The sequence below is a fragment of the Lissotriton helveticus genome, chromosome 4_1, assembly GCF_964261635.1.
Source record: "Lissotriton helveticus chromosome 4_1, aLisHel1.1, whole genome shotgun sequence".
NCBI lineage: Eukaryota > Metazoa > Chordata > Amphibia > Caudata > Salamandridae > Lissotriton > Lissotriton helveticus.
In genome coordinates this window covers 1,364,946,749-1,364,954,579 of record NC_136063.1, presented here as the reverse complement: position 1 = coordinate 1,364,954,579, position 7,831 = coordinate 1,364,946,749, and positions in this window count along the sequence as shown.

The following is a 7,831-nucleotide window of genomic DNA, read 5'->3' as shown; positions in this document are numbered from 1 at the left end:
TTTACACCTAGAGAGCAACTAATCCAAATACTCTAAGTGTTCTAAGGATTTAACAAAGAATTGAATCCAACTTAGCCGACGCGTTTCGAGTTCTGGCTTTATGAGTTACCAAACTCTCATCAGGGCTGGATTAGTCTTCTCTTTGACAACTGTTTTTGACAAAAAAACAAAAAAATGGAAAATCTTTTTTTAATAAAACGCTTCCTAACTGTCCTTAACAGTTAGCTTCATCATTAATTAAATACACGGCCACATACCTGTGTGTTGACAAAGTAGATTTGTGGCCTTAGAGTTATGTTTCTACGCAGTGGTTGCCAGTCTGTAACAAAATATCAAACCCTTACTGATTCTGTGTACCACCAGACCTTGAGTCTAACGACCGTTTAATCAAAGAAAGGGAGAGTATTACCTTAAAAAGTGGCATTCTTTTCAGTCCAATAGCAAAACGAATTACAGCGCCCTCAGTTCTTTATTTCTGAAAGATTGAGTTGTGACGATTTTACTTATATGGCCCATTACTAAACGCGAACTTTATGATGTAAACAAGCACGAGGGCTACTTACTCAATAGCTGATTAATGGCTGCATACTGAGGAAGGATTTATCATATTTCAGTATTGGTCGGTGTTTTCGTGCATGACAGGAAGCTGTGAAAGACACGGACTATATTAAGTCTAACATTCCCACCACTGCGATAATATGCTAGAATAGTCAGTATTACTTGAGGTCACTCACCTAATTCAGCGTTTAGCGTTTAGCGATTATTCAAGCTCGTTTCTCACTCCGTGATTCGGAACAAGCGGCTTCGTCGAACTCTGTGGTATAATTACCGGGTCAAGGCCCCACGAACTGTAAAACAAAATATTTTATCTACGCAGTGGTTTGTCGATGTGGCAAAATATACATTGGCAAAACATGCCAACAAATCAATATGAGAAATAACACAACACAGATCACGCATTAGGCGAAAAGTATTGACTGCTCCCATGGTCGAACATTTTTTGTCTGTCAACCATTCTGAGAACGACTTTGAATGGACCGTCCTGGCTGGGATAGATCCTAAACATTGGTCCCTCAACATTGAGAGTGCGTTGTTACGCAAAGAAGCCTATCTAATTATGAAATTTGATAGCATTAACAGGGGGCTTAATTGCATGAGCGAGCTGAATAGAATTTAATTCCCATTTCAACAATGCAACCCATAGACCTGGTTGTTTAACATGGACATTTAACATAAGGCTAATGCCACCTTTGTTTTATTCAGTCCCCAGCGATATATTTTACATAATGCATTACGAGGGACACCGCCTGTATAATTGATGAAATCTCCAGTACAGGAATGTTATTCCTCTTTCTTGTATCCTCCCCTTATTCTCAAAAAAAAGTTTGGCCTTAGCAATACAATTTCCGCAATGCATCACGAGAGATGCTGGGAGGCTCCCATTTGCCATTGGTGGGATTAGCGATCACGTGGGGCCTTGACCCGGTAATTATATCACAGAGTTCGACGAAGCCGCTTGGTGGGAATGTTAGACTTAATATAGTCCGTGTCTTTAATAGCTTCCTGTCATGCACAAAAACACCGACCAATACTGAAATATGATAAATCCTTCCTCAGTATGCAGCCATTAATCAGCTATTGAGTAAGTAGCCCTCGTGCTTGTTTACATCATAAAGTTCGCGTTTAGTAATGGGCCATATAAGTAAAATAGTCACACCTCAATCTTTCGGAAATAAAGAACTGAGGGCGCCGTAATTCGTTTTGCTATTGGACTGAAAAGAATGCCGCTTTTTAAGGTAATTCTCTCCCTTTCTTTGATTAAACGGTCGTTAGATTCAAGGTCTGGTGGTACACAGAATCAGTAAGGGTTTGATATTTTGTTACAGACTGGCAACCACTGCGTAGAAACATAACTCTAAGGCCACGAATCTACTTTGGCAACACACAGGTATGTGGCCGTGTATTTAATTAATGATGAAGCTAACTGTTAAGGACAGTTAGGAAGCGTTTTATTAAAAAAAGATTTTCAATTTTTTTGTTTTTTTGTCAAAAACAGTTGTCAAAGAGAAGACTAATCCAGCCCTGATGAGAGTTTGGTAACTCATAAAGCCAGAACTCGAAACGCGTCGGCTAAGTTGGATTCAATTCTTTGTTAAATCCTTAGAACACTTAGAGTATTTGGATTAGTTGCTCTCTAGGTGTAAAAAGTGTTTCTGAGTTGTTCGATTTTATTCGTAACCTTATGACATCGAGGATATGTATATATAAACTGCGTTTTTGATATGTTAAATGTTATGTAATGTATTTATGTATTGAACTTCACTGTGTGTCTAAATGTATTGTAAATATATGTGGAGATATATGTACAATATGATATAATTTAGTTATTGTCAGATTGTTTTGTATTAACGTGACACTCTATTTGGTAGATGATGTGTTCTCATTTTGGCTAAATAAATATTCTTTTTTCTACAAAATAATCCAAAATAAAGAGGCAAGAATTACTGCCGAGATAAACATAATAATTTTTGTTTATCTCATTCTTGGATCAGAAATTTGATCTAAACTAACGGAGGTGTGGGTAAATTTTTCGAATTCTTGAATTTAAAATGTACGGCAGCGGTTCAACTGCCATGACGGGAGGACAGAGAGAGGTAATATGCAAAAACATAAAGTACTCACAATTGTTGTTCCGAAGACAGTAACGGGTCTCTGTCACCACAGATACTTACAAAAATCAGAACAGGAAGAGCAGACACGTTGGTTACCACATAGGAGCTTGCAAGTGCGTGTAAGAAAAGCAACAGGCAAGACGAGTAATATGTGATTGCTGAGGGCAGAAAGCTGGGTTGGATCAACTAGGGACATTAGGTCTTCTTCCACGTTGTGGCCTTTAAGAACACTAGAAAGCAGAAAAGGCAGGCAGCAAGACAGCAGGCAGGCAGCAAGGCAAATCCAACAGACAAGGTGGTTGTTTTCTGTTATGACAGTCCTTGAGAAGAAGCACAGGGCAATGGTACTTCAACAGATTAGTTACTCGTAGTGGAGACACTCTCCCATGGCAGCAGGAGTGACACCACACTCCCAAGAAAACAGGACAATGCAGCGAGGTAGAGATGGAAACTCGAGCAGAAACTGGCCACACTTGGGTAGAGGGCGACTGATGACAGGGTCACTGGTGGGGCTCAGGGGTTCCAGTTTCTTTTTTCTTTAATACGCAGGTTACAATTTCAAAGCAGGTGCTTTACCTTGAAGTAGTTTACGCTTTTTTGAGTAACAATCCATTAAGGTAGCACAGGCAGGTTCTTCCAGATCGTTGCCAAATGTAATAAAATTAAAACTTGCAATAAATCCATACATTGTGATGTCGCCCTTGTGTGAGGGGCAATAATGAGGCAGACCCAAAGTGTTAGGGGTACGCTGCTTTTATTTCTCAAGCTATTCACAAGAAGAGCGCCGAGCGTCTGTTCGCGCCGGCAATCGGGGTACTCGCGCATGCGCAGTCCGCTCCAGGAAAATGGCGTCTTTGCGTGTGCGTGGTGACGCACACACAAAGACTAGAGCGCGACTCTACATATCTCCCCTTTTTACACACGTTTAAATGAGTCTGCAAAGTCCCTCAAAGCTTAACACTCGCCCAGCTCAAAGTCTCGGAAATGATGGGGTCGGACCACCACTCTGCCCACGCGTGTGCGTCTTACCGGCGTGGTGACTTCTTGGGCACAGTTTTCTGCCGGGCTCACCGTCCTGTTTCTCTGAGGGCTCTGTTCTGCCCCTTTCGGTGTCATCATCTTCTCTTGCTGCATTTCCTCTACAACGGGCATTTCTTGATCTCTCTCATCCTCGTAAGATCCCTCTTCCCTGTGGCGTTCTTCACCTGCTGCCGTGACTCCTTCACTTCCCTTAGCTCCCGGGTCTTGTAGGGCTCTCTCTTCCTCTGCAGGCCACTGTAGGATCTTGTTGATTTTTGCCATGCGATCTTGGGACCACACATTCCCGTCGCTGAGTAGCGCCGCTCTGTCGTATACTTCTTCCACTCGCAGGGCCGAGCTGTACTTGCTCTCTCCTTTCCTTCTCAGTACTGCCAGTTTGACTCTCACCCACTCCCCTCTCTCAAGGGCTGCCTCTTTCACGTTCTTCATTTGATTATAATGTTCAGTATACACTTTCTGAGCCTTCTCCAGGTTGTGCTGTACCACTGCAGGAGACCACTTTTCCCTCCAAACTACATTGTCCTTGGTGAAGGGGTGCCTGCCTCTCAGGATTTGAAATGGGCTGTACCCCGTTGACGTGGGGGTAATCCTGTAAGCCCAAATCATACTCATGACCTCCTTCTCCCAGTCCTTGCCCTTCATGATGGCAGCTTGGATGGACCCCATGATGACTCGATTGAACCTTTCCACTTGTCCGTTGCTCGAAGGATGGTATATAGAAGTATGTTTGGTTTTGATTCCATTCCGTTCAGTATATTTATACTTTTTATCGGAGGTGAATTGCGGGCCATTGTCACTCAGGATTGTTCTCGGGATCCCTTCTCTCAAGAAGACTGAGGTGAGAAACTTTATCACCGTTTCCGAGTCCATCTCCTCTTGGATGTGGATCTCCGGCCACTTGGAGTATTTGTCCACTAAGACACATACGTATTTCGGCGTCCCTTGGTTGTCCAACACCGGCCCCAAAATGTCGACTGAAACATCCTCGCATGGGTTGCGCAGCTGGTCAAATTTTCCCAACGCTGGCTTTAGGGGTTTCAGGATTTTGTCTGCTCCTTGGCACTGGCCACAGTCTCTTACGTGCCTTTCCACTTGTATGTCCAGTCCAGGCCACCAGTACATTTGCTTCACTCTCAGTTTAGTTTTCACTATGCCAAGGTGTCCCTCATGTAGCTGAGTTAGCAGGTGCGGGATCAATGTCGTAGGGGGCACCACCTTGTCTCCCCGGTACAGGAAGATTCCCGTGTTGCTCACCGACAGCTCTTTGCGGACTTCATGATATTTCCGCACCACCTCCTTCAACCTCTTCTTTTCAGGCCACCCCTTGATTATGTATTCCTTGACCTCGCGGATTTCTGTGTCTTCATCATACGCTTGGGCCCATTCTTGTTTGCTAATCCCTCTTTCTGAGTCCTCCATAACCGCTATCATCTCTTCGTTCTCAGCTGCAGGGTTGGGAGCTTCTTCCATGGCGGAGGCTCTGCTTAGGTAATCAGCTACCTTGTTGCGTGTCCCCGGTATATACTCCACATCATACCGGTACTCCAGTAGTTTCAAAGTCATCTTGGCTATGCGTGGTGTGGCCGTCGCATGCCCACTAGAGGTAAGAACCTTGACAAAGGGCTTGTGATCTGTCTGCAGTCGAAACCTCGTGCCCCACAGGAATTGTCTGAACTTCCCCATCGCCCACACCGCCGCCAGCATCTCTTTCTCAATCACGCTGAACTTCTGTTCAGTAGGAGACAAGACTCTGGATAAGAAACTGAGGGTTTCCACCGTCCCGTCGGCTCTCTCCTGCGCGAGGACTGCTCCCAGTCCTTTCTCGCTAGCATCTGTCGTCAGTACGGCCTGACCCAGGGGATCATATCCTTGTAATGGTACAGCTTGACTGATGTCCTTTTTTAGCTCATCAAATTCCTTTTGTGCTTCTTCATTCCATTTGAACGCTGTTTTGTCTCTTATCAGCTGCCTCAGTTGATGTGTTTTTGTGGCAAAGTGTTGGACGAACTTACTGTAATACTCGGCCATTCCCACGAATGATCTCACTTCTTCCTTGCTTTTGGGCGCCTTGGCATCGCAAATCGCCTTCACGTTCTCACTCTTTGGCGTGATCCCACGTCCTCCTATCTCGTGTCCAAGGTACATGACAGACTTCAGTCCCATGCGACATTTCTCCCATTCCGCGGTCAGGCCTTTCTCTTGCAGTACGCCTAGAACCTTGTTCAATTTCTCATCATGGTCTTTCCTGTCCATCCCCATCACCAGAATGTCATCTTGAAAGTATTGGATGCCCTCGATGTGCTTGAATAGGCGGTGCATTAACTTTTGGAACACGGCGGCAGCCGAGGCAAGACCAAAGGGCATCCTGCAGAACTGATAGCACCCGTTATGAAGGATGTGAATTTCCGGCTTGTTGGGTGCAGGTCTATCTGATGATAGGCAGACGTGAGGTCGATAGTGGAAAACCACCTCACCCCTCTTGTTTTGGCTAGCATTTCCTTTATACGAGGTAACGGGAATTTCTCCACTATCAGGCACTTATTCAGTTCTCAAAGATCCACACATAGACGCACTTTACCGTTGGATTTTCTTGCCACAACTAAGGGGGCGCCAGCCATTCCGAACTGTCTATGGGTTCTATTATTCCTTGATCTTCCAGCCTACGCAGCTCCTGTTGTACAGCGTCTCTTACTGCTAGGGGCACATTCCGTACCTTGTGGGAGACCGGATTGGAGTTCTCCTTGAGCAGGATTTTGTGTGTGAATTTCTCCAGTTTGCCGACCTTCCCACCGAACACCTTCGGGAAGTCCTCTTTTATTTTCTCCAGGTCCGGCCAGCTATCTGAGTCTGTCATCAACACTTGAATGTCTCCTCCTGGGTCCAGTTTTATTCCAAGATCACCTTGATCCATCCAACCCAACACTGATGGGCCTTTCTCCGCTACGTACAGCTTACACTCCGCTGTCCTACCTCTGAATTCGAACACCAAAGTTCTGTAACCCACCATGGGAATGGGGTTGTTTGTGTACGACACTGGCCGTATATCAGGTGGTTCCAATCGGGGTCCTAGGCTGGGCTCAAATTCTTCCTCCCATACTGATCTTTGGACTATGGTGTACGGGGATCCTGAGTCTACCACAATCCTGATCTTCACTCCTCCTATCAGCATGTCGCATCTTGGCTTGCGAGAACGTCTGGTGTCTATTCCCAACACCTGGTCTTCTATACACAACACGAGATCTTCCTCTTCCAGTCCATCCTCTTCATCTTCTGGTTGTCCCTGCGTGACGTACTTTATCACCGGTCTCTTCATTTTCCTGCGACATACCTTCTCGTAGTGGCCTATTAGGCCGCAAAACATACATTTCGCCCAGAATGCCGGGCAGCGTTTATCTTGGGCTGCATGAGTCGAACTTCCGCACCTGTAGCACGTGTTCCTGCTTTCCGTAGCTTGCTTCCCAGTCTGTCCTGGTTTTCCCGCCCATCTGCTTGTTCCTTTATTTTCTCCCGGCGCTGTTCTGTTTCTTCCCCCCGGCTCCGAGTCATCCACTCTGTTCACCATGGTCCTCTGGGGGGTCTCTCTCTTCGCTGCTTCAGCGCATCGTTTCGATAACTCCGCCTTCTTTACCATAGCTATGACTTCTTTTAGCGTCGCTTCTCCGTGTGCCCACAATTTATCTTGTACTGTCTTGTTGGTGGTGTGCATAACAATTTGATCTTTTATGAATTCGTCCTGGAGGACCCCGTATTTGCACGGTATTGCCAACCTTCTCAAAGCCGCGACGTAGTCATCTATGGATTCCCCTGTTTCTTGCTTTCTTTGCTGGAAATTGTAGCGATCGATGGAGACGCATACCGCTGGGCGATAGTGAATATTCAGATCTTCTATGGCCTGCTTGAAGACGTCGACGTCCGCTTGCGGTCTGGGCGTAGGCACTAAGTTCGTGAATACTCTTATCCCTTCTGGGCCTAGGTTGTGCAGGAGTATCCTCCTCTTCCTCGTGCTGGGGAAGGCTTCCCCACTTTCATCTTCTAGGGCCCCGAGATAATTTTTGAAGTATTCCCTCCAGTCTTCCCATTTCATCTGGGGTTCACCCGGTTTGGGCAAGAATGGGATT